The following is a 26,717-nucleotide window of genomic DNA, read 5'->3' on the forward strand; positions in this document are numbered from 1 at the left end:
AAGAGCAGTCGGGTATTGCCCGGGGAAAATGTGCTGCATTCGCACCAGACTGGGGAATGTTTGTGTTTGCCATAGTCGCAATAAAGAATTAGATTTCCAATTCACACTTTCGGCGAAGTTGGATTCTTCCTCGTCAGTAAGGCGTAATGGCATTATGCAAAAACGCTAGGTATAACGCTGTGTCTTCTGCCTAACAGTTGATTTTCACTTTTGTAATTTGCATTGTTGGAAGAAAGCACATCTTCTGCGCCCGCAATTTTCTACTGCACATGAACGAATGAGTTCTGGGGGTTTTCGCGGCAAAACCAAGATTTGATTACGAGGTACGCCATAGCGGAGGACTCCGGATTTAATTTTGAACACCAGGGGATCTTTAACGCGTCCCCAATACACTTGACACGGGTGTTTCTGTAGCTTGCTCCCATCGAAATGCGGCCGCCGCGGCCGGGATTTGATTCCGCGACCTCGTGGTTAGCAATTAAGTACCATAGCAGCTAAGCCACCGCGGCGGGTGACCGCACAAGGCCGTGCCCGCAAATCACATTCAAGCATTAGGTGGTATTGCATATAAAACCGTCCTGTCAAAATACCAACGAATCATAGCTGACACGTAAAGTCACGTCGTGCTTATCGTACAATGATGAGCAAGATGTACGCGTCGACTTCAGGCTCTGTGCGAAGTCAGCAGAAAGGCTTGGCGTTCTTTCTACGTCGAATACGAACGAGGCACCATTAAGTATTCTATCGCAGACATTCAAACAAAAGACATACTGCGCGTAATTCGAATAGATAGACGGTTGACAACCCACTGCGCACATTCGATGACGAATGTTCTGGAAGAAACGGTACGAATGTAGTGGAAGATGTAATGCTTTACTCGCGTATAAGCGACCCAGCCTGAAATTTAATTGTGTGCCCCAGTGGCCGCGCGCGGTGACCATGGATGGCACGGCCATTTCCGTTGCGGAATACCAGCCTCGGCTGCAAAAGTCCTTTTTTATTTCGTGGTTTTTAACCAGGTTCGGTTGATAGCAATTCTTTCACCCGGTTGCCTATATCTACGTGTCTTTTTCTTCACGTTCAAACTTCAACTGTCGTTCAATGCCTAGTTTGAAACTCGTCCTCAAAGCCGCTATTTACTTTCTTTCAACACCCTAATCCATTCCTTCCTTCAAACAACTCAGTCGGCCTCAAGAGAGCAAAGATACACAACGTATATTGCGCTTTCAAGGCGTGAAAAGGTGGAATGGCCGATTGTCTATTATTTGCGATTTTGCGGTGGCTGAATGGGGTGTGTAAATAGTAAGCTATAGGAATGGTAGGAGGGGGCTTGATATATTTAAGAACTACTCTGAGGGCATGGGCAAATTCAGAATCAGCCCGCCTTGGTGTAGGTTGGGTAAGGATTATAGCTGCTTCATTCAATAGGGGCAGACGGTGCGCGAAGTTCGTTCGAATTCGTGGGCTCCCGTGCAGCTCCGTCCACGTCTATTAGTTCATTTCTGTGTCTGTGATCTACAATTTCTGATACTACAATCCTGCAACTCCTCTGAAAGTTTGGTTAAGGAGCACTTTTTTGTTTTTCAGTCCATGTTTGTATGATCACAGATGCTAAGTGTAGCACTTCATTTCGAACGAAGTCTTTGAATTCCTTGGAATTAAGCTTCGTTATTGACCAATCGACCTATAGATCTATTTTATGAATCGCATTTCACGTCACAAAAAGCCGGGGTGTGAGGCTTCGTTCTTTGGGTACGCAAGACCAGCGAGGCTCTATATTGTGAAATGCGGATTACTAATTATGGATTACGATATCCCACATAATTTTTGATGACGCATTACGAAATACCGCGAATGAAAGTGTGTCGATGAGCTTGACGTACCGCGGTTGTGGTCCTATCGTATTTGGCAATAGACGCTGCGCCTAAATTTTGCAATATGCCTGCGGTGATTGTGCGTCGTAGGACACTAGAGAAAGTCATTTTCTGAAGCCCCAAAACGTAAGACTTACTATTCTGTTGCGACTTTATTACAATCTCCTGACATCTAATTCACGTAATCACTGACGCAAGCTTCGAGCGGTGATCAGCAGCCTTCTTTGAACAGCTAAATCAAGCGCTCTCCTCTTTCGTAAAAGGTCACCTTTGTTTACTCTGAAAGCAGATGACATTGCTTGCCTTGATAGTTTTTTTCTTATCTGATTTGATGACGAGAGTCGAGGCGTTTGCAAAGTGGAGAGCGCTTTGATGGATCCGAGCTAGCGCAGGGAAATTCGATAACCAGATGAGGAGCGTGGTACCGGCGTCTGCGAGTGGCCTGTTTTCCCCTTCTAAGCTTCCGGTGGCTGGTATAAAATCGCTGCAGCGTCCAACAGAAGGCTAAAAATGTCCCTAAAATTGATCATCAGTGAAAGAGAGTTAGCAGAGCGATGTGACACACACGCCGAAAGGACTTGAAAACATCATTCTGTCACGTAATTTTTTTTTATTATCCGCAGAAAAATCTTTTCTTCCCGGCAATTACAGGTAGCGAGTTCCAGAAAAATCAGCGGGCAGCCACCTTTTACTCATTTCAATGCGGGGCGATCTCCGGCCATGTCGAAAAATATTAGGTTTTCTTCAGTACAGTAAGGGGCATCATTTTCATTTCTACTTCCTCATGTAAGCTGGTATTTGCACCTGCCCAAATACAGAGACCGCATTTTGCAAAGATCCACTCTTGGCCTCTAATCATATCCATCGCCACCAAGTGGATGATCCCGGTGATCGGTGCGGTGTCCCAGAGCATTGAAGTAGGGCAAAATAGGGAGATGTGCAATAAATGACTATACAAGATACGGTACCAGAACTTCAAAGTGCACTGCAGTCTGCAGACAAGGACTCACAACTATGGGCCGTCCAGCAGGCCCGGGGTGCGCGCGAAAAGCACAAGCCTCATGACCCACTACAAACGGGCCCAACTGGGCTAGTGCACAGTAGGGTATCCTTAATGATGCCCACAAGATTGTCGTTTATTGCTTCAACACTAAGGTACTCTTCCTGAATGAAAGCTGAATACCTGTTCTGTAGCTTGATCTGGAATTCCTCTATTTTCCCTCTTACCGCTAACTCATTGATCGGCTTCTTATGTACCAGTTTCTTCCGTTCCCTCCTCAGGTCTATGCTAATTCGAGTTCTTACCATCCTGTGGTCACTGCAGCGCACCTTGCCGAGCACGTCCACATCTTGTATGATGCCAGGGTTAGCGCAGAGTATGAAGTCTATTTCATTTCTAGTCTCGCCGTTCGGGCTCCTCCACGTCCACTTTCGGCTATCCCGCTTGCGGAAGAAGGTATTCATTATCCTCATATTATTCTGTTCCGCAAACTCTACTAATAACTCTCCCCTGCTATTCCTAGTGCCTATGCCATATTCACCCACTGCCTTGTCTCCAGCCTGCTTCTTGCCTACCTTGGCATTAAAGTCGCCCATTAGTATAGTGTATTTAGTTTTCACTCTGCCCATCGCCGATTCCACGTCTTCATAGAAGCTTTCGACTTCCTGGTCATCATGACTGGATGTAGGGGCGTAGACCTGTACAATCTTCATTTTGTACCTCTTATTAAGCGTCGACCCGGGTATAACCCCGGGTCGACGCTTGGACAGCGTCACGACTCGTTAAATCGTCGTTTGCCGGCACTTTATTAAAGTTATTCCTATCCTATCCTATCCTGGATCCAGTGCTGGAAATAGCTCTTGGCATGTTTTAAATATCGCTGCATATAGCCAGAAAGACATCAAATCTCTAAGTTGGTACCAAAATTGTAATCTGATGTGTAATCTCTATACTCCGTCTTACAAGTCGTTTGCAGCACTGTTGAAGCTACAGCACACCTTAGCCAATGGGAATGCCGAATGTACAGTGAGATGCGTGAGATGTGTTCATCGGCACAGATTAGTCTGCTTGCAGCCACAGCAATTCGCGGCATAGGATGCTGTCCTGACACGTCGCGCATCACTGTAGCGTATCCCGTACAAAGCAAAAATAATACTCTTTAATCTCGCCAATAAACAAACAGTTACGCCCGGAACTATATTCTGCTGCGCAAGGATATTACCTGTGTGCGCCTTGTACCTTCGGCCGTGCTGTAATCTACTTGTGAGATGGAGTGTAGAGTTGGTATTAGTGGAAATTTATTACCTTATTCTTTAATTTAAGTATGAAATTTATTACCCACCTAACTTAGTAACGGGGCAGTATAAGTGTGTTAAAGGGACACTAAAGGTTACTATGAAGTCTAGTTAATTACTAAAGGGAAAATCAGACATCCACCCGTTCGTAGCAATTGCTACAAAGGAAAACCATACGGGTTCCTCGAAAGAAAAGCCTCAGAGTTGAAGAAAAATTCGTCCTGGTCCGGGACTCGAACCCGGGACCACCGCCTTTCCGGGGCACCTTGCGAGGTTGCGCAAAATGGCAGCCTTGCTGCCTTGAGCTATGGGGCCTCCTTCTGTATATTCACTCCGATATGTACCCATTTTTGTAAATAATAAACGTTTTTGTTTTATTGATATATTGAAAATAAAAAAAAATTGCATTGAAAGCTCAAACAGAAAAAAAAATCAGGAAGTCATCTGCAATTCGCGGACTCGACGACGTATTCTTACGATAATGAAACTTGTATATCCGGTACCCCTCTGAAACTTTTTTTCAAGTGGTGTAACAAAACACGGAGAAGAACCAAGAAACCCGTGGTTTGAAGCATGAAAAAAGTATTCGTTGCTTCTTCGAAGTGAAACTTTGTGTAACTCCTCAGCTGTCGTTTTGGTCTGGTGGACGAAGATAAATTACTCCATATGGTGGCTATCGGAAAACTAGCAGCGAGGTCAAAATAGGCAGATAGAATGAAATGCCCTACGTGATGCCGTTTAAAAGCTTTATGTCTTCATGCGTTTAGCAAATTGGCGCAGCGACTTTCCAAGAACCTTCCATCTAGTGATGTTAAAGGGTCAAGCGTCGAAATAAAAACGCCTGGTAAATTTTCGAAGTAGTTAAATTTGACCTGAGTGAATTTATAGCGTTGCGTGATCGAAACAGCTGTTAATATTATATTCATCTCCACGTTTCTTGTTTTCACAATGTACCAGATCTTTTTCAGGAAATGCGTTAGACTTTCTTTAAGATTAGGCAAGCTAAGATAATTAAGCGGTTTTTTTCTAGATTACTTTTATTAGACCGGCGCACATAGAACATGATTCGATATAGTAACTAGAAAGTAGTCATGCAAACTAGAATATTAAACTCTATAAAGAAAAGAGCCATGCGATCGGTATGAATGAAAGTGTTGAAGCGCGCTATCGGAGGAGCTCATATCCGTTCCCAGGGGCCCTATGACGTAAAACTATTCCAATATGCTTTTATTTTAATCTCCCGAGGTCAAATTTGCGTAACCGCCGACGCTAGTATCGGGCGGTCATCCGCAGGGTTGTCTCAACAGACCAATCAAACGCTCTTCTCGTTCATAGGAGGTCACTTTTGTTATCTTGAAGAACGAATAACATTGCCTGCACTGAGCGGCTTGTCTTATCTAATTGGCTCACACGAAGCGAGGAGCACGCTCATGTGGAGAGGGATTCGATGGAGCCGAGACACTGCACTGAAAGTCGATAACTGGATGAAGAGGGTGGTGCCGGCGCCTGTGATTGGTCCGCTTTCCCTTACTTAGCTTGCGGTGGCTCGTCGACAATCACGGCGGCATGCAACGGAAGCTTAAGAATGACGCTAAAACGGATCCTCAGAAAAGAAGAGTTGTCAGAACGAGGTCGTAAACGTGCAGAAAGTGCTCGAAAACGTTACACGGCCACGCAAAAATTTTATTACACGCAAATAGACTCATGCTCTCCGGCAGGTGCGAGTAGCCAGTGCCTGAGCGATAGGCGGCAGCCATCTTTTATTCCTTTCGGAACGGGGCAGCCTGTGGCTATTCAGAAGAAAATTCAGTTTTCTTCGGCATATTAATGCATCTTTAACGCGCAACCGTCACTTGCACGCGGTGAGTTTTTGCGGTTTTTTGACGTCGCGCGACAGGCAGGTGAAATGGATGCAGGCCGAAAACTTTTGACCAATAACCGAAGGTTAATGGCGAAAAGGCGTTGAATCAGAAATAACAATATTTCTTTCGTTCGGTGAAATCATGCATACTCAGTGTGTACACGTCATATCAAATGGGGAGCTATCGCGGTTTTTGCGACGTCGCGTGACAGACAGGTGAAGTGGGGGCGGTCCGAAAATATTTTTCACCAATCGCGGAGGGCTGATTGCAGAATTCCAATAGAATAGTTTGGTATAGTTTTACGTTATAGCGCGCCAGAAATGAAAAAAAAAGAATGTTGACGCTTCTAATTTTTACAGCGTAATTAATTCCTGCTACTTTCACCCAGACGAGTGAAACCGAAAAGCCGAAGAGCGCTACTGTCCGGCCAATAGTGGACGCGCGTCCATGAGTGGAAGGACGTACTGCTTGCGCCTCCCCGCCGGCAAGCGTCGAGGGAACATCCTACCAAGCTGCACCTGCCCGACGGCGAGGGGCAAGTATGTCCTCGGATGGTGCGCTTCAAGTCTTCGATTGGGACCAACCGCATGGCTCTTTGTTTGCAAAGAGACTTAATCTAAATTTCCTAATTATTTGCCTAGTTACTACATGGAATCATTCGAAAATACTTGAGTCTGTCGTAAAACCGATCCAGAGGAACTGATTTTGTTACCTCATCTTCCCTAACGTTCGAACGAATTTGTATAAAAATCTGGTAATTGCTAATAATGAGTTACTTCATAAACATTCTTACGGCGCTCCAGCAGTGTTCTGTTGCTTATAGCTATAGCAATGATTCTGGTTGGGGTGGAATAAAAGTTAAGCTACAGCGGGAATTTTTGCTTGTTCTGAATTCCTTAGCACACACAGAAAGCAAAGCCAGCTCCTGCCTGTGCTAAGGAATTAAAAGCAAGCGAAAATTCCTGCTGGCGGACACTGCCATCACCTCGTGAGAAACATTACAGTGCACAAAAGGTCGCCCTCGTTCGTTACCGCAGTGCCTATTGTGATCTTCGAAGTACAGTCAGAGCTGCCGCCACATTCTCAGTCATTGTTGAGGTCAAAATATCGCGGTGGCAAATTTCGTGAACCTTCACTGACTCCAACCATGTTAATCTGCTCTCGGGGAGCGAGGGGGTGAGGGTGGGGGAGTGGCTTTGAGTAAGGGGCGGAGCTGTTGTGTGCTTGTAGGAAAACATAGCCATTTTGAAACTGCGAGATTATTAAACTATAGGAGACTACGATTAAAGCAGGCGCATCTATCATTGCAGTAGCGCCTAGTTACACCTTCCATAGCCTGCACGGCTTCTCCCGTCACATTACAGATACGCATCGGTAGCATGAGCCCCTGCTACTACATCTTTTGCAATGTAAAACGAAGTAAAAATCCCAAAGTGGCTTCCCTTTGAGACCTAAATCCTGCGCACTAACAAAAAGAATCGCCATATTGAGACATTTCAGACATGATTTCCTCCAGAAATTATTGAAGAGCGTGCACAAGTTACGCTTATAGATAATTACCACGACACTAAGTATTCTGCATTGAAAAGTATGCAAGAAGAAACACGCGCAAAACACCGCTGCGTCCTTTGTTTATTTTTAGCAGTCCGTGCATTCACGGCCTGCAGATATGGTCGTGCCACGAACGACCAAGTCAGACGCACAGCATTCGGAAGTACGAGCCCATGGGCCTCGAACAAAGAATCATATATTGACTTTGCTGATAAATGGACATCCTTGTCACGCAGTCATGTACTTTGACACATCATCAGGGAAAATGTTTTTTTTTTTTTTCACGAGGCCTAATGCATCTCGCTGAAGCACGGTCGTGTTATGGTCATCACGTTGTCTGAGCAAAGAAGTAAAGCGAGAAGCAAAGACTATTGATGAGCTCACTATGTGCACGCGAAGAGCTATATGCGCGTTACCTAATAAATGAAAGGCTGAGTGCTTCGCACTGAACCCTTGGGATGTGAAGCGGCACATAATCAGCCACGAGGCGCCCGATCCAGCGCTCCCGAAGAGCTCGGACGCCTCCATTAATCAAAGCCCGACGAGAGTTAAGCCACCATCGCCGCACATCGTTTTCTCCCAAGCTCGTCGATACCTTTGCGTCTGTCGTGTTTTCTGAGGTTTCTTTTCTAGGAAGGCAAAACCAGCGAACAGATTCACAAGGAAGGAATGAGTGCATAAGACGAGTGCTATAGACTCACAGCTAACTTCATTCTTAACGAATCGTCCACAGAGAAGGCAGCGCCTGCGCAACACTGTTTAGGACAGAAGAAAACAGAAATAGTATTAGACCGACCCGTTAAATTACACTCATTTTTCTTTCTCTGGAAAACATCGGTGGCCGCCGTTCGCACATCTTTTGCGGCCCAACTTTCTTACGTGCAATATTCTACAAACTGACGCTCCCGCTTCGTGTTGTATTACCTAATAACGGTAATACCACTTACGTTGGAGTGCAACCGCACTGTTTATTGTTCACAAGTATGTACTAGTTCGCCTAGCAAGAAACACTGCGTCGTTTCTTTAGTGCAACGCTCGATAATGACGTAGGTACGCAACAATCTCCGGGGAAATACACGCTGGATCGATCCGCTGCGACAATAGCCTGCCTGCATCTGCGGGCGCCTAACATTTAAAATACTCGAGGTCCCATATGTTTGTCGTTGTCGCTGTTGTCGTTGAAGAACACGGCGATGATACCGACGACGATAATGATGATGATTGTGATGACCTGCGAACGTATGGTAGGTCTACTTGGTGAAGAGCGGTCTGCTTCAAAGCAAAACGCGCCTTCTGCTTCTCCACGAGGCTTCGTCCCATGCGTTCACAGAGGGAAGACGGAGTGAAACAGGTAACGCCGTTAATGGGTGCATCTCCCGCGGAAGAGATATGTAGGTGGCTGGTTTAAACGCTCACAAAGTGGGAAAAGCTTGCTCTAACTCAAGCGTCAGCGACCAAGGTGTACGGCTTGCGCGTTACTTTGGCGAGAAGCCTTTCAAGCGTGCTTTATGACCTGCCAGGGGAACCGTGAAAGTGCTCTACTTTATACTCGGCATCAAGCACCGCCAACTCAGCGTGTCGCAAGAGTGTTTCTTCGGAGTCGAAGCACTGGGAGAACTTCTCGGTGAAGTCGAGGTGTGCGCATTGCGAAGATGAACGCGCCTCGCTTTCCTGAGAGTGGTTTCTCTACAGCGCGCGCCGGTAGTCTTTCGCACTCCAGCGGTGTGCGAAACTAAAAGATAAAGGGGCAGAGCTTTGCACATACTAACGGGCTTGCATCGCTTCGCTCACACCGTTCTTGTGCCTGAAGCTTTTGAAGAGATGAGCGCTCTATGCGCGCTCTCTTCTTAACTGTCTGTACATTCGTTACGCTGGCGCAACGTTGGACGCGAGTAACATTCTACACACATTGCTATTCGCTCAGGACGACAAAAAAAATAAAGAGGTATTTGTTTGCATACACGACATCTAATGGAACGTGCACCTACGCATCGTGTGCGGGGCTTTCCTGGGAAAGGTTTAGGAAGCTGGTATTAAAAGGTTGTCAGCATAAAACATTTAAAGTGCTTTCGTGGAAAGTAATAGAGTGTATCGATTGGCGTTGCTTTGCAGAAAGATAGGCTAGCCTATCGACATATAGTGCGCCCAGCTAACGTTATTCAGGCTGCGTGAAGAAAAAAAGAAGATGTAATAAACACGGTTCATGATACAATACGAAGCCCACAGTGTTCATTCGTAACACTTCTGATGACCGAAAACCGCAGGTCGGCTTCAACCGTCTGGCTTCAACCTTGCACCGTGTTTGAGGTTTTTAACAGCTTGGCTAGCATCAGTTGGGGCGCCTGCACTACTGCGTTGTAACATTAGGTGGCTTCATATACATGGGCTATACTCACATTCCAAAACCCGCGCTTATGACTTTTCGTTTAATGTCCCCTTCATTATCAACCCGTGTCACCCCTCCCTTGTCCCATGCAAGTGGTTCCTGCCCTTTTTATAAATAACTAGCATACGTGTATGCATGATAAGCGAAAAGAGGATGAGGTCAGCGAAATCATCCCCAAAAATCTTTCTTTCTTTTTGTTTGCTCCAGCCCTGTACTGAAATACGAGGGAAAGTTCGCTATCAACTTCATATCCTTAATAAAGGAAAAGTGAAATAAAAGTGGAAGGAAAGCCGTTGCCGTAGATTAATTGGTAAAACACCGTACGCGTAATGAGGGGATTGCTGGTTCGTCTACCATTCGCGACAAATGTCTGTTTCTCTCTCTTCTCACTTTTATAGCAGTCGTCTCGCTCTTGTCTCTTAAGTGCGACCGAGGGGTAAGTATGACTCCTGAATTTCACAACTGAAATTTCATTTTTTTTTATTTGTCAGCATTACGTACACTGTATACAGACAAGAGGAGGAACAAGGCCTGATCATGTCGCTACCCTGTTTTGCATAGCATTTTCATTGAGAAATAGTCTTCTGCTACCCCGACATCACAGCTTAACAAGAAAGGATCCCACTTTCTTTGCAGAGCACGCACTCTTTGTTACGCTTGTGGTCCATCCAGCCTCAGCATCAAGCGGGCACTATAGACACACTGTCAACTGCAGGCGCATCGAGGTGGTTCGTACACCTCGACTTTAATATCGGACCACAAAGTAGCATTCTTCATACTATGCTCTTGGAACACCGCGGGCGCTTCTACAGACAACACGTGGGCTTATTACTAATGAATGCACGCGATACGATCATCAGTGAGAGACGATAACCTTAACGCGTGTGGAAAGTTTGCTAACCGCCACAACTCAACTATCCATGTAGGTCGATGTGTTTTCGCGCAGTTCGAGTCAAGTAGTTTTCCAGTCCGTTCTCTCCCAAATAAAGATGAGCAATCGGGAATGATGCCCACTCAAGGAAAAAACAACATTGAGACTAATCTTTTATCACCGTAAATGCGCACCAGTCCACCTGACTCGGACATTCTTTTCCTGTTCATTTCTGGCCATGAAAGAGCGTAGAAAGTGAAGCGCGAAAGAAAAAGACGGCGAGATAAATGCAAAAGGCTGGCCGCGGAAAGAGATGAAGCAATGTGAGACAGGACCACTGTGTTTCCGCTTTTCCTCGTTTCGGTAACGGCGTCTTTTGAAGTACGCCGCTTGTCGCGATTATATATAGACAAGAAAACGGAATAGAAAACTCGGGGAAGACATTCTCATAAGGCGACCCCAACTTATTTAGAGAGGGCCGCTACAACAGTTATCGGTCAGAGCGTGTCCATTTGGAAGGAGACGAATTCCACCGTCACCATCATTAACTCTCAGAACCAAACACAGCCCTGGAGTCCCGTCAATGAGCGATGACTATTCCTAGTGAGCATGCGGATTCCCGCTCTGTCTAAGATTTTCTAAGGAAATCTAATTTATCCCTAGTACGCGATAAGGCGATAACCACGTCTTGTTTTAAGCACTTAAAGGGATCCTGTTGAACAACTACCGATAGCGGGGTAAATATAAATCTCCAAATAACAGAACCGCTGCGGCAGGCAAAAGTATATTTTTTCTTCGTGGCTCGTTGGAACATTCAGCAAAAGCAAAGAAAGCTCTCCTCTCTCTCTCTCTCTTTTTTTTACTGCCGGAAGGGCATGTCCTCTCATCCGTCATTTGCTCGAATCACCCAATATAGACCGGGACGTGTGGATAAAGCAAGCGACAGACGAGCGGTGCATCAAAGCAAGCGGCTCGAATGTCGTTCCCTTCTTCATGCACCTAGACGGCGACCGACAGTGGAAGGAGAGAAGAACAGAATCGGGGAGATTACCGAGAAGCAAGCCGCTCGCACTGGTCCGTCGACCATCGATCATTGTTCTCTGCTGACACGAGCGTAAATTCACGAAATGCTGATCAATCACCGCAGGAATACGTACTCTTCGACACTCGTATATTGGAAGACTCACCCGTTCTTGATCTGTGAAACATCCGCACATGTAAGCGAATGGTAAGAAGAGAGAGGAATAAAAGGCTCTGCGGCCACGACGACGAGGACTTAGGCCAGTCAATCCCCCCTTTGAATCTGCTAAGCACACTAATCATATATATGTAGACAGCATAGTCAACAATAAGTTTGTCTATTTGACTGGCATATGCTTTTTTCACTTGCCAAGGTCTCAGTCCCATGGCCGCCAAAAGTATATATAGCGCATCATAAAGCGATGAAAGGGCTTCAACGCGTGTTTGAAGATGCCCAAATATGTGAGGAATATTTACCCCGCATATGTATATGTGAGTATCTCATTCTTGCGTCTGTAATTCCGTGTCCGTTTGTCTTAGACAAACTCGTGCACCTCAGACATACGAAGACTTGAAATTTTACGGAGGGTCTTTCACCCTTAATGTTGTTGCATATTTTTGTTTTATTTAGATGTTGCCAATCAAAAAATGATATTTGTAAAATGTTTCTTTTACTTAACACTCAAGAGAAAAGAAGTAGCCGTTTCCAGAGAACGGCATCAAATCCTCTACTTATGTTTATTTAAATGAAAAATAATTAACATCCGCGATTGGCACTTTGAAGCATTCACACTTCTCATTCACTGCTTGTGATGAATATTTGTGACTATACTTATGCTGACCAAGTTATTTCTCTTTTCACGTTGCCAGCTTTTAAAAAGCACTTTCAGCGTCAACCTGTTAGGTCATTTCCCTTCTGATCAGAATCTGAAGTGCTCCAACACCCCCAACAGTAGTTTAGCGGCTGTGTCGACCTGCTGCTGAGCACAAGGTTTCGGGTTCAATTCCCAACCCAGGTGGCCCCATTGCTATAGGGGCGAAATGCAAGCACACGTCTCCTTAGCTTCATGCATACGTTAAATAAATCTCAGGTGGCCAATGTTAATCCGAAGCATTCCACTATAACGTGTCTCATAGCCCCACCGTTACTTTGGCACATTAAATACAATCAATCAATCAATCAATAAATCAGTCAGTCAGTCAGTCAGTCAGTCAGTCAGTCAGTCAGTCAGTCAGTCAGTCAGTCAGTCAGTCAGTCAGTCAGTCAGTCAGTCAAATTGCTCCAGCAGCCCTAACCTCCCTGCCCTACACCATAGACTTTACAGCCTCACAGCTCGAATGTTCAACTGCAAGATCCGCACCCGATACTATGTTCAGTAATGTTCGCCTGCGTTAAGGAATGCAGACAGCTGGACTCAGCGCCATGTGTGTGTAATGTGCACGACGTGCGCACATCACCAATGACTAAAGTTACAACGAACCTCCGTCAAGTGTGCAGCAGAATTACATGCAGCAAGAGAATTACTTTCTCAATGTTTCAATACTCTGCATTAAATCTATGAAAACTTGAGTGATCTCTGTGAAGATGACGTCATTAGCTAATAATTGCAAGTTGAAGCCTCTGCAAGGCTCTAAAGATTTAATATTGACACTTGACGCTTTTTTTTAATTTATGACAACCAAATCTTTGCATACATCTGATAGGGACTGTTGCGTGTTTATTGTGTGGTTGGTAGGTTTGATTTTGGTCTCTTCTTCCTTCGAGCATGTTTATGTATGAAAGGACGTCCAGATGGAATTTCCTGAACTGTTTCATCCCTGTTCAAATTTGCTCTAAGGCGATGCTATTGTTGCAAAATAAAAAAAATTCCTTGACGCGGTACGAAAAGAACAAAAGACACAAGGTTATCTTAACGCGTAAATTAGAAAAGAAGATAGCAGTTAACAACAGGCGAAGAGCTACAACTTCAACGGAATAAAGACAAGAAAATTAATACACTATCTCACATGAAAAAAAATAAAGAAAAAAGTCGCCACCCATGCACTCCGTACGGATTGTTAACCAGCGAAGCTGAAACGTGCGGCGTCGGTTTTCATTGGGTTAATATTGACGCTTCATTATACGACGGCTTGGTAGGCTGCTGGATTCTCGGTACGCAGTTGCTGCTCGCGCTCGGCTGTACGAGCCTGTTCTTGGGCCCGTGCTGCAGCATAGGGATGGCGTAGAGGAGTTGGTTCCCGGTCATGCTCGCGGCGTTGCTGATCGAAAGCTGCCTGCTCCTCAGGAGTACGTGTCACGCGTGGCCTTCCCATTTCAAAGCCGGTCAGAAACTTATGCGCGTGCGCTCGGCTGTGACAGAGAGCAACCACGTCACTACTGGCGCTACCACTAGCGAACCTCTCTTCCTGTTCTTTCTTTTGCTCATGTGCATCATGGGCTTGCGCCGGAGGATTTTTCGGCGTACAGGGTACGGACGGACGAAACGGCTAGGCATACACAGCTTCGCTGTATAAACCTAATAATCGGTAACTTCGAATCTATAATTGTCTTGAAAAAAAAATTAAATTATGGGGTTTTAACTGGCAAAACCACTTTCTTATCGTGAGGCACGCCGTAGTGGGAGACTCCGGAAATTTAGACCACCTTGTGCTCATCAACGTGTGCCTGAATCAAAGTACACGGGTGTTTTCGCATTTCGCCCCCATCGAAATGCGGCTGTCGTGGCCGGGATTCGATCACGTGACCTCGTGCTTAGCAGCCCAACACCATAGCAACAGAATTGTCGAAGAAAGAGCAAAAAATAAACACTGACGACACTGCTCCGCATCCTCGAAGACCAGAAACTACTTAAATATAACCAAAGCGAGTGTTTCGAGTGTCGGTCTGCGTAAAATACGACTCGCTCCTTTGAAATATACGTCTGCCATGAGCGATTATGCGTATGACAGCTAGTAATTCCCCCGACGAACGTTTCTTTTTCGTCGTTCATTACCTTGTTCCAGCACAGCCAATTTCGCCTGAGCTATACTGGTGCTTAAATCTACACAGACCGCGAGGGAAGCAGCGCTCGGTGTACGCCGTTTGAAATTGAGTTCCGTCATTCTTTCCGGTTAGACAGACATGTCCCAGGGGCACCATGTTGAATAAAGCGGCTTCTTGTGCAAATAACGACGTTGGCCCCGATTATACAGAGACGGTTCTCGAACACCTCGCGGCAACGACTCCCAATCGCCGATCCGAATCAAACGCGTTTATCTGAGAAGACATTGTTTGCTTATAAAAGCCGTTTTACCCTTCCCTGATTCCCTTTCCTCCTTTCCTCCCCGTGTCCTGTCAGGCGCTTCAGAACTTCGGCAAGCCAAAAGTGCTGAGTCTCTCGCAATATCTTTTTTTTCGTGCCTATTCTGTGGCGGGAATGCATTTACACCAACCAGGCAGTAGATATACGCTGTCTTGTACGCTTTGTTGTTCACATCCATTGAAAAGCTGTACTTGCGCAGACAAGAACATACAGTAGTTTCCGCGTGGCTGCGACTACTGTATGTCGGCCCAGCAGAGCTGGCAGCTGCATTACAAACGTAGGTCGCTGGGTAGGCATCCATTGTCACTCAGGGCAACAATGTCAACACAGAACAATTACCACGGCATGAAAAAAAAAACATATTTTACTGCAATAAAAGACTTCTTTATTAGTAGTGGAATGAGTTTAAAGTATGCCGTATCGATTTCAGCTCAGCACCTCGCGTTAGTCGTGGTTGTTGTTCGTGAAGTATGTGTTAGTATTTGCGCATGCTAAAGTGTCCTGTTTATAACATGTAACTACTACTTATCGATATTTTCAAAGCACATTCCTTTTTTACGCCTAAGGGAGAGGAAGCAACTGGAAGCACGCTGCTTCCAACGTCTTCAGTTGAGCCCCAGTGAACCTAGCCTGTAACTACCTACTAGTATACACGTATACAGGTATACAAGAAGTCGTATAGACGAAGAAGAGAGGTGATGGCGGGATCTTCTGATCCTCTGCGTTTAACAAAATCCGCCGGATCCTCTTTAGCACTTGTATGGATGCTCCTCGCAGTGACTTGCTTCCAATCGCAGAAACTGCTCATCACGCAGTTATTTCTTGTCACGATTGTTCTTGCGGCGATTTTACTTCAATAGCAGTTAGGCTATCGAAATTGGGGTTTGCCTTCTACGTCCATCCCGTCCGTCTAGGCTGTTACGCTGACGACGACCTTTGTCGTCATAGATGACTCACAATGATGAATTTTGACGTCGCCATGCGACCTCGTCATCCGGAGCATCGACGTTGCCCAAGCGTGAAGAAGAAAGAAAAGTTCTCCGCAGTCACCTCCACTAAGATGCCAGAGAGGCAACGTGCGAATGCTTAGTTGCGGGCATTAACCACTGAACTACCACAAATTTTCTTTTGTTCTGTGCAGCATATAATTTATAAGTAGTGCCATGCAAAAACGCACGCATGCTACGCAGTCCAATTATACGCTTCGCACAGACGGTGGATGCATTTCGGAGGCCACAGCGAGCAGTACTGTAGTAGACGAGGAATACATTACGTGCATCGCATGGGGATTGTTCTTGACATGACGGCGGTGTGTTTTCTTGCAATTTTCCCTTATCATTCTCTCGAAAAACAGCGTCGGCGGCACAAAGGAGGCATGCATGACAATGATGATGCTGATAACTCTCAAACATGTCACGCACCGACAACAGAAAATGCGGCGAGAATGAAGTGGTTGACGAAAAACAATGTCGAAAGCATCCACAACGTTAACACCAGCAGCGACGACGTAGCGACAACACCACATCGTTGTTTACGCAGCTATTTACGATAGTCACAGCCACCAAGTGCCCTACATAGCAACACTGCAAATATAGAGAAAAAATGACATTGCTCAAATCTTGTAAATGGTACTGCGTCATTTCGCTCGTGACGTCAGTTGCAGTAGAACTTTTGGCCTCAAAGCTGATTAATTCCCAGGCAGAAGCTTTGAAACGATTCAATGACTCCAAAATCGTGCAGCATTTAAGCTGTCTCTTCACCTATGGCCTAAATATTGATTCACAAAGCAACTGAATATAAAGATCTTGTTAGGAGACCAAGTTTGAGGATCATGTCGAATGACTTGCCGCAGTGACGTCGAGCAGGGAGGTGCTTGGAAGTTGTCCTACTGAACAATCGAAACAAAGAAATGTGTCTGTTTTATACAATACAAATGAACCTAATCCCAGCGTACCAAGTGTATCTGAATCAAATATATTTAAAGAGTGAATTGCAGAGTCGCTTCAAGAAATAACGACAACGACAACATCAGCACAGGAAGATAGCATAAGCTATTTGCCAAACAGCTGCAAAAAAGAAGGAGTCCGTGAGGTCCATTCATCTGTGTAATTATTATCAAACAATGTGCATTGCTATGCCATAAGAGAAGGAAGTTGCGTACAACACGAAACAGACGTCTCAACTTGTTTATCTGGTCCACACTATTATTTCTGTGTACTATGTCAGAATTGCATTAGTATTTTAAGTACTATAATCGATATTTCTTTGTTCAAATCCTTGCCTTAATTTATTACGCTTCTATACCACCGCACTCGTCCCCTCTAGAAAGCGCTATATGACCGAATGTGTACCTGTCCACTTCCCCGTAGCGGGGGAACCCAAATATTTGAGGAAGAAGCAGACAACGGAAAGTCGCCTTCTGATTGCATCCGCATTTTGGCCAATCCCGCAAATTAGGTTTGACAGCCAGGGACAGAGGGAAACAAACAAACAAGTAAGATGGAGATCTTCACTGTAGGAGAACGCTGCTGTTGCTGTAATTTAGTTCAGAGCCGAAACAATCGCTGAAGTCCGCTGTCTTATTCATTTGTATTCAACTTAGTGTACAAACAACTACGCGAAAAGTGAATTGTTGCCGGAATGAGCTCATTTCCCCGCACCTTTTAATCAGTCAGGAGGTTATATATTGCGGGGAGGAATCCGGACGGCGAGATAGTTCCGAACATTTCCCGCTACCTCCCAATAGGTACGAATGGAATGCCTTCCAGTCGATTATATCTCGGCCGACACGCTTATGCCACGATAATCGAGAATTTAGTTCAATTGTCCGCCTGCGTAAGGCAGGGTCATAATTGTCAGGAACGCGTTGGGCGTGCATTTTCTCCATCTATGATAGAAGAACCGTGCAATACAAGAACGTTTCCAGCGAGTACGATCAATTAAAGCGGCGCAAGATGTCACCCACAGCGTGAGAGAAATAGAGATAAAAAGAGACGGCGCACTGGCTGCAAAGGACGTCAATAAAACGACCGTGGAGATTTATTTAGAAATGCGGCAAGAACAAATTAGGAGGGAAAACCGGTTCGATAACACACGGGGCAGTAACTTGCTATTCGATGCTCGAGCTGGCTGCCTGAGGGCAAACGCACACTGGGTCAAATATTCGCAACAGAATGAGGGATGTCATGCGTCTGTAGATAACTCAGCACATCGTGCTGGGATGTCAAGATATTCACCAGGCGAGACCCGCAGGGAACATCCTCCTTCCGGAAGCGCTGGGGTTCAGAGCGGATGGAACCATTAAGCGGTCAGCAGTCGAGATAAGCAAGAGACGTTAAAAATATTGGTGGAAGAAAATGTAGGGAAGTGAATGATAAAACTTGAATTGTTACAGACATATATAACTGGACATTATACATAGGGCACATTTTATTGAAGGAAGACAAGATTGAGACGGAGAGAGGCAAAATGCTAGACTGCAAAAAATGTATGTAGTACCTGAATAGATAAGCAGGTTAGTCGAATATTTATCGCCGCTCCGTTTCGAAGGGCATGCCAATAGAAATCATCATCATAATTGTAAGACAGGTCACCTAATATTATCCTGTATTCTAATGTGGCATGCCTAGAACTCCCTAGTGTCGATTGCGGAGTCGTGCGGCTGTTGTTGTTCATACCGTGCAGCTATTCCGACCGATTTTGATTGATCCAACGTGAGGTAAAGGAAGGTTGGGACTCCTGCGCCAACAGCGCCATTTTGATACAAACGCAAATTCCAGCGCCAAACTGCGTCAAGCTAAAACAAATGACGGAAATTGCGCCACGCTGCGCCAGAACGGATTGGGAATGTGTGCTGCCGCAGTGGCCCCGAACGGCGAGCGGATTCGTTCTTCGAAAAAGAGTGCAGCCGTTCACACGCCGCACACCACGCTATGGCACTTCCCGCGCAGTTTCTCGCAATGTTCGCGCTTATAACACTAGACTTAGGGCGCTTCCGGCAAGTGGCGCAGGCTCGCGCGTGACCATGCACTCCCAGCTGTCGTCGCCACAAGCGGAACGGCCAGGGTGGCTATTTAGAGTCTACCAGAATACGGTTGAGTGGGCCGAAAGGTGCGGCGCTCCCTATAGATGATGCGCAGAACAACAAAAAGTCGGCTGAGGGCGTGTCTGTCTTCGGGGCCGGTATGCCGCAAAACTATTCCGATCTGTTTTTATGCCCATATGGGAGAGGCCTGAGCCATTTTGACCTAACTGCGGATTTGAAATAAAAAGTCGCAGTTTTGCCCGAAAGGCGAAGGATCGATTGCTATAGCAAATTTGTAGACAGCTATACGAAGTAAGAATAGCAGATTTATCGGCCGTATGAACATGTAAGCATTCGCTAACTAAATTAACAAGCATGACGTCACACGCGCACCATGAACACATCTCACTCGATGGCCGCGGAAAGTCTCTGTAAAAACGCTGGAGTGAGGAAGCGCGGCAGCAGCAGCGAGCGAATTAACCTTTGCGCTTCCTCTCGCTTCAACGCGAACTAAGCCACCAAAACAAAGCGCACGCAAAGCTATCAGCACTCGCACTTTCCCCCCATCGCAGATCTCTTTCAAGATAACAGTCGCTGGTGTATTACGCCGCCTCCCCACCCCCCTCTGGTGCCTTGCGCGCGACGAAAGACGGCGCGCTTCCTCCCCGCTTTCCTTCCTTGCGCGCGCTAGATTGAGCCGCCATCGTCGGCTCAACCTGGCACGCTTTCACTCACACATACAGCGTACGGCGCGCTGCGACGATGCTATCGACCTTGGACTTTATACAGGACATCACGACGACGCCAACGACAAAAATGTGCCTGGAGTGTTCATATAATTGCTACCGCAATAAAAACAGATTAGAATAGTTTACGTTATACCAGCCCAGAGTTTATCGCGGCTCTGTGGGTCTGCTGTGAAATGTAGTGACCCAGAAATTATGTTACCGCGTCGATTGGACTGCGCAATTTGAGAACATTTTCCGTGGTCATTACGTGCGTCGGCGGGGGAATATATAGTTTGATCGCAGTGCCACCGATGCTTTTGGTTTTACAGGAAAACATGCGCTTTGTCAGTGGTCGACCTTCAAGTACGCTATAGCTACAAAGCGCGCCTCTACTATGCGGTTTGTGTTTGATTATTCTCTGTTTCATCATAGTTTGTAAGTTTCTAAGAATATTCCATATTCTATTATTTCACCAAAATTCGGAATTGCCTGTTCCAAACTGCTTGAAAATGATATTTTGTCTGATCCAAGCTGCTCTAAAATGCAATTTAGCCTGCTCCAAACTGTTCCGAAACCCAATTTTACCTGCCCCAAAAATGTTTTTCCAAGATGTCCTTGCGCACACCAACCCCTGGCAACGTCGAAAATAAAGGGAGGGACACACGAACACTACAGGCAGAGCCGACACACGTTGCGCTATGCGATGTCCGTGTCTTGTCTTTAGCTCGTGTTGCTGCGGTTCTTTGTTCTCGTTGTTATTTTCATTATTAGGAATATAACTCCGGAAATTTAGCCCTCTTTATGGCCTGTTATTCTTAAGTCGCAAACACTAATGAGTAAAGAAAGAAGAGAAAACAAGGTGAAAATAACAACAAACACCATAGGCACCATAACAGTCTCAAAAGTAGCGTCATCACGGGCATCAACACTGGAAGATTGCTGCTGTTGTAGTTATTGTTGTTGATGATTCACCTGCAGTTTTGTCTACGCCTCTAACACGACCCTGCGAGCTCCACTGCATTTAAATAAGCCTCCAAAATCCTCCATTATGTGTGCAGATTTATCCAACGCAGCCACAGCGTCGCTACTTGCCGACCTTTATATAAGCAAGCCGCTCACACTGATGACATGTCATCGCGGCTAACACGGCAAAAGATCTTCAAACTTCCGAGGTAACGGCCCACGCCTCTCGGCTTCTTTCTGGGCAATGCGAAAAGTTGGCCTTACTTCGGATGCATCGATGTGCTTCCGTTTGCACGAAGCTTTCAACGCCAAGAAGAAACTTTTTTTTCCGCGTACGCCCTAGTCGTGTTCAAGCGCTCTCGCTTGACAGATTTTCTTTCTTATATACTCGTGTTATGTAGGCTCTGTCGAACGTGCATGGCTATGTCCCGGCCATCTGTGCAGATTACATCCTTTCTGCTCTGGTTCTTTATCCACTTGACTCTTTTACTTTACTTACGTTACTTTTACTTTTAGGCTGTGGAATTGACCTGACAAGAGCACATGCGCACAAGCAAGTTCAAACGCGCGTCAGCAAGAAAGAACAGTAACAAAACCGAATCACCTTTTCACCTAAAAGTAGTGAAAGCAGCTGCTCCGAGACGGCTGTCATTTTTAAAGAAAGGTTTTACTGGAACTTAGGTACAGTTTGGTATCCGGAACATTCTATTCTGTCACTGAAAGACAATGTTTCACTTCGTTGTATTGCTTGCGCTTTAGAAAGAAAAAAAAAGGAAAGCCACAAGACAAATCATTCCTCCTGCTGTGAACTTATTTGCGGCGGCAACGGCAGCATTTGGAAGCAGACAGCGCATGAAGAATACGTTCCGGCCAATTATCAAGTCAAGGTTGAAAAAGCCAGAGACGTTTGGAGCCCGTACAGGCTCTGAAACATCACAATGTCTTTCACCTTAACTTAGACAGTGACCAAAACTTTTTCATAATCATCTTGCTTGATCCGGCAATTTTTTCTCGAATCATTCCTATATAAATACCACGCTCTTCTCAAGAACTGCCAGAGTAGAATTGCTTACATCGAGAACAAAAAGAAAAAGAATTTAATGCAGCAACCATCACTGATGATTATTTATCTCATACGAGAGATTTCTGGAACGTATTATTTCTTAAGTGCCATTCTTAAGTGCTTTCTTTGATGTTTCTTCAACCGCATGCATGGTGGTCATTATAGATAGCAGAGGAGGGATGACGATGGTGTGACGATAGTGACTTGAAGACCATGGCGTGATGACGATGGTGTGACGACGATGACGTGACAAAAACGCGATTTCGATGGTGTGGCGGCGACATAATGGCAACAGTGAGACGACGATGTAGTAAAGTTATTACAGAGGTACGACGACGAAGGCATGGTCACATTTGTATGACCGCCACTGTGTGACGACAAGGGCTTGTCGACGATGGCATAGCAACAAAGGTATGGCGACAATGGGTTGACGACAGTGCAATCGCTATGGCAAAATGACGGCTGTCAAACGACCACGACGACTTCACGGTGACTTTGTGAAGGCGACACGATGTTGGCTATGGCACGACAACGATGGAGCAATGGCGACGGTGTGCCGACGACGTCTCAAAGGCTGCGCGATGACGGCGACTGACAACGCAGTGACAGCCGCAGAGTAATAGCGCCGGGAAGATGACGATCACGTAACAGCGAAATCATGATCACAATGTCAAGAAGGCAATGAAATGACGATGACGGAATGGCGACGGCAACATAACAACGAAGGCATGTTGCTTTTGGACCTCACGTGTGCGCTCACGTGCATCGCCTGCCGTCGCGGGCCGACTTCATTCGCAATACATCCGGTGCATGTCTGTGCTATGTGCGGTCTTGTGCAGTCGGGCCACCTTTATTTGTACTATGTTTTGAAGTTGAAGTTTATTTGTAGGGCAAAAGTAAAAACTGTCTTTCAGCCTACATTCTCAGCAATATATTAGGAGGTCCCAAAGAAGAACTGTCCTGTAGGGCTCCTGTTTCACAATGCATAAGAGATAAAATATAAACAGCAGCAGGATGCGTGTTGTTGAGCCGGTTGCGGCAAAAAATTAAATTATAGGGTTTTACGTGCCAGAGCCCCAATCTGATTATGAGGCACGCCTTAGTGGGGACTACGGAGCAATTTAGACCACCTGGAGTTCTTTAATGGGCACCTATATCTAAGTGCACGTGGTGTTTTCGCATTTCGCCCACATCGAAATGCTGCCGCCATGGTCGGGATTTCCGGTTGTGACAAACTTGGCCTCCTTAATTCGCACTACACAGTCAAACGCTTTGATAAAAATGTGCTTGGGGACCCCGCAATTTTTCGTCATAGGGGTCAACTCGGTGCAATGGTCTTGCACCGTGCCACTCCCACTAAAGCAAGCTAAGGACATTCTACCAAAGAAACCCCTCATTTAGCATGCATTCAAAAATTACTTAGTGAAATAAGCCGCAAACTTTTTTTTTGTGCGCGAACTTTGTCTGACGGAATGTGTGACTGCAGCAAACCTTACTGCACAGAGGTTCGGACCATGGTCTGCGGGGAAACGTAGGGGCTATACCGTTATGGCTTGCCGCCGAAATCATTGGTTCGTTTACAGGATCTACATCGCTGTCGCCTACGTTCGCATTCGCGTCCTTTCCGCACAAGCTGGCCTGGAAAACGTCGTCAGTCGTTAGTTTCGAATAAATCAACAGGCCGTCATGAACTGCGACGTATTCGTCGGCCGTCGTACCCGCTTACGCGCTGAAACAGGCTGCTTACGAGTTCAGCCATTCGTGGAGCAGTGCAGCAGGACTACTTCTGACATTCGCAGGCTCTTAAATTGCGTCGCTAGCGGAGACGTTAGCGCTAAGGGAGAGAGCACCTTGCTTACGCCTTCGAACGGCAGTGGTAGCACCACTAGGTGGCGTCTGTTGTAAAGCAACAAATCAGTCGTCGGGGACGCATTAATTTCTTAGTTGTACAGCAAATTTGCAGTAGTGTTCTTCGTTGTGAAGGCGTTCACAATACGCATGCACAGTAGGAGTTTGGCCAGCACTTAATCAATCCTTCGTTATACAGGTCATTTCTCTGTGAAGGCATTCGTTGTAGACGCTTTGGACTTATCTGCATTTTAGACTGCACTATCTTCGGGGTCGGCCCAACTTTTCCGGACAGAAGTAGTCATCAAATGGTCGTCGCTTCCTTGAGCGTGACCTTACTCTGACGTTGACTCAATCTAGGCAAAAATACAAAAATGCATCGCATTTAATACACCGACTATAAGGTCGGAATGTTGCATGACTGTTAGTTATTGCGAACACGCGTGAAAATAGGCGAACTCGAGTGATGTACCACTCTGCCCACGATCACCAAAACGTGGGAGGGTACGAAAGAGAAATCAACACAACCTCTATTTCGCGGCCTTATTCGAACGGTTTTTCTTTTCTTTCTCTCTCTTTCTTTGTTGCGTGACAAATTTGGCATTTTGGTATAGCTGGCTCTGACGTAGCAATTTCTTGCTTCTACATGTAAATAAAGAAAACCTTTTGTAAATATAAAACAGTGAGAAAACCAATAGGTGTTGTTGACCAAAAAGAAAATAGATCTTGTTTTAAGGACATACAGCTTCGAGTAGTTTTCTTTTTAATCAATCAGTGCTCACTTAGTAATATCGATGCATTTATTTCATTTGATGCGACGCAGGAAGCGAAGCTTGCGGAAACTTGATGTTACGGTATTTGAAGCTGTATCTTATTTGATAGTGACGATCATTGCAGCTACATTTTTTTTGTTAGCCTATTTGCTTTTCCTTTGACACAAGCTTTGAAACACTTTTCCTTTGACACACACCTAAAAACATTTTATGGTTGCTTGAATGAAAGGTGCGATTCGGCTAAAACCAGGGAACGTTTTCAAGGAAGCAAAGCCCCTACCTTTCTGCGGGATTTTCAGTGTTGCTTTCTCTAGCATCGTCGTCTTGTCGTAAAACATATATTTCAGTTTAGCGGAGAATTCGACCACGAAGTCGCATGGCGGCATGGTGCTCTTACGGCCAATGCATTGGTGAACGTATAATGGTTTCCAGCAGGTACGGACGCGAGCACAAGTAGATACGGACAGGACAACGCTGGACTTACAACTGAAGTTTATTGTGAAAACATTCCACAAGTCTCCGCCACGCATTCGTATACACCCAAGAACAATAACAAGGTTCGTAGTCAATTATCAACAAAACTTATACACGTACACAAAAGCGAAGTCACACCCGTTCCTAACAAACGCAACAACGCGTCGATTAACATGACAAATTCAGAAATTGAAGTTCTTTATCATTGATGTGAACACACATGTATGCGCGCCCAACTTTTTCATGTGAAACGCTTCGCTTATTTCTCTTTCCAGTTTACTACGCTCTCTCCCCACTATCGATACACTATCAAAAGCTGGTCGGCAATCGTGCTTTTTGCAATGTAATGGCAAGTTCGATCCTGTACCTCTAAGTAGCAAATAGCGATGCTCACGCATGCGGTCGTTAATGCAACAACCTGTCTGACATGAAAGTTGACATGAATGAAATGACATGAATGACATGACATGAAAAAGTGGGGCGCGCATACATGTGTGAGTGAACCATCGGTTCACATCAATGATGAAGAACTTTAATTTCTAAATTTGTCATGTTAATCAACGTGTTGTAGCCTTTGTCGGGAAGGGGTGTGATTTCGCTTTTGTGTACGTGTATAACTTTCGTTGATAATTGACTACGAAACTTGTTATTGTTCTTGGGTGTATACGCATGCGTGGCGGAGACTTGTGGAATGTTTTCACAATAAACTTCAATTGTAAGTCCAGCGTTGTCCTGTCCGTTTCTACTTACTTGCGCTCGCGTGCGTACCTGCTGGAAACCATTATACGTTCACCATGCACCAACTGGCCCAGCAAACTACTCTACTAAACAATGCATTGGTAATTGACGTGGCGCCGTCTAGACTCGTCTGAATAACTGCTTCGGGGAATTCGAATGTTCTGGGTACTCGGCGAAATGACAGCCCCATCAAGTATTCGCAACAGACGCCTCATTCTCCACCAACCGCTCTGGCCAAGTTGTCCCCGAGGGGCTGTTCAGATCTCGCATTTTCTTCGTGGGAACGGTGTGCCATGCATTAGTTGGCACGGCTGTAGCTGTACAAGCATCGAAGAGAAGGAATGCCAGGACGGGGCCCTGCCTTAGGAGAGCCGCACGTTTCCTACCGTCGGAGATCCTTGCGTTTCTCGTCTGCTTAGGAAGCCTTCAAGAGCGCTATAAAATGTACTTACGTATGCTATTGTCGTTGCCTCTTGAGAGTCGTCTGCGTCGTGCCCTGTGCTTTTATAGAGCCATATCGTGCTCCCTGCAGTATTAGGGACACGTACGCCATGTTTGCTTCTATTTGAAGTTCTTGCTCATCTTCTCTTGTCTGAGTTGCATTGCCTTTTCTCTTCCGAATTTGCGTGCGCGAACTGGCGTTGATTGGTTCCGGTTCTCTTGTGAGCTCTCCTTCGCAGTGCTGCTTCAGTTATCTTCTCCCTCTTTAGCGTTCTGCTTCGAGTCGCTTGTGAACCGCCTTCTGCACATTCTATTTTCTTCTAACCTACGTTCTTTTTAACCTACGTTTTACCTACGTATAAAATACGCAACCATGCGAAAAGGTGCAGCTTTCTGCAGTGCTGACAGTGACGAAGGAGTGAGAGAGGGAGAAATGGAAAAGGCACAGAAGTTAACGAAGACGCAGTACGGCTTTTTTTTTTTTTTTGTGACGTTGCACACTGG

This window comes from Dermacentor variabilis, chromosome 3 (assembly GCF_050947875.1).
Source record: "Dermacentor variabilis isolate Ectoservices chromosome 3, ASM5094787v1, whole genome shotgun sequence".
NCBI lineage: Eukaryota > Metazoa > Arthropoda > Arachnida > Ixodida > Ixodidae > Dermacentor > Dermacentor variabilis.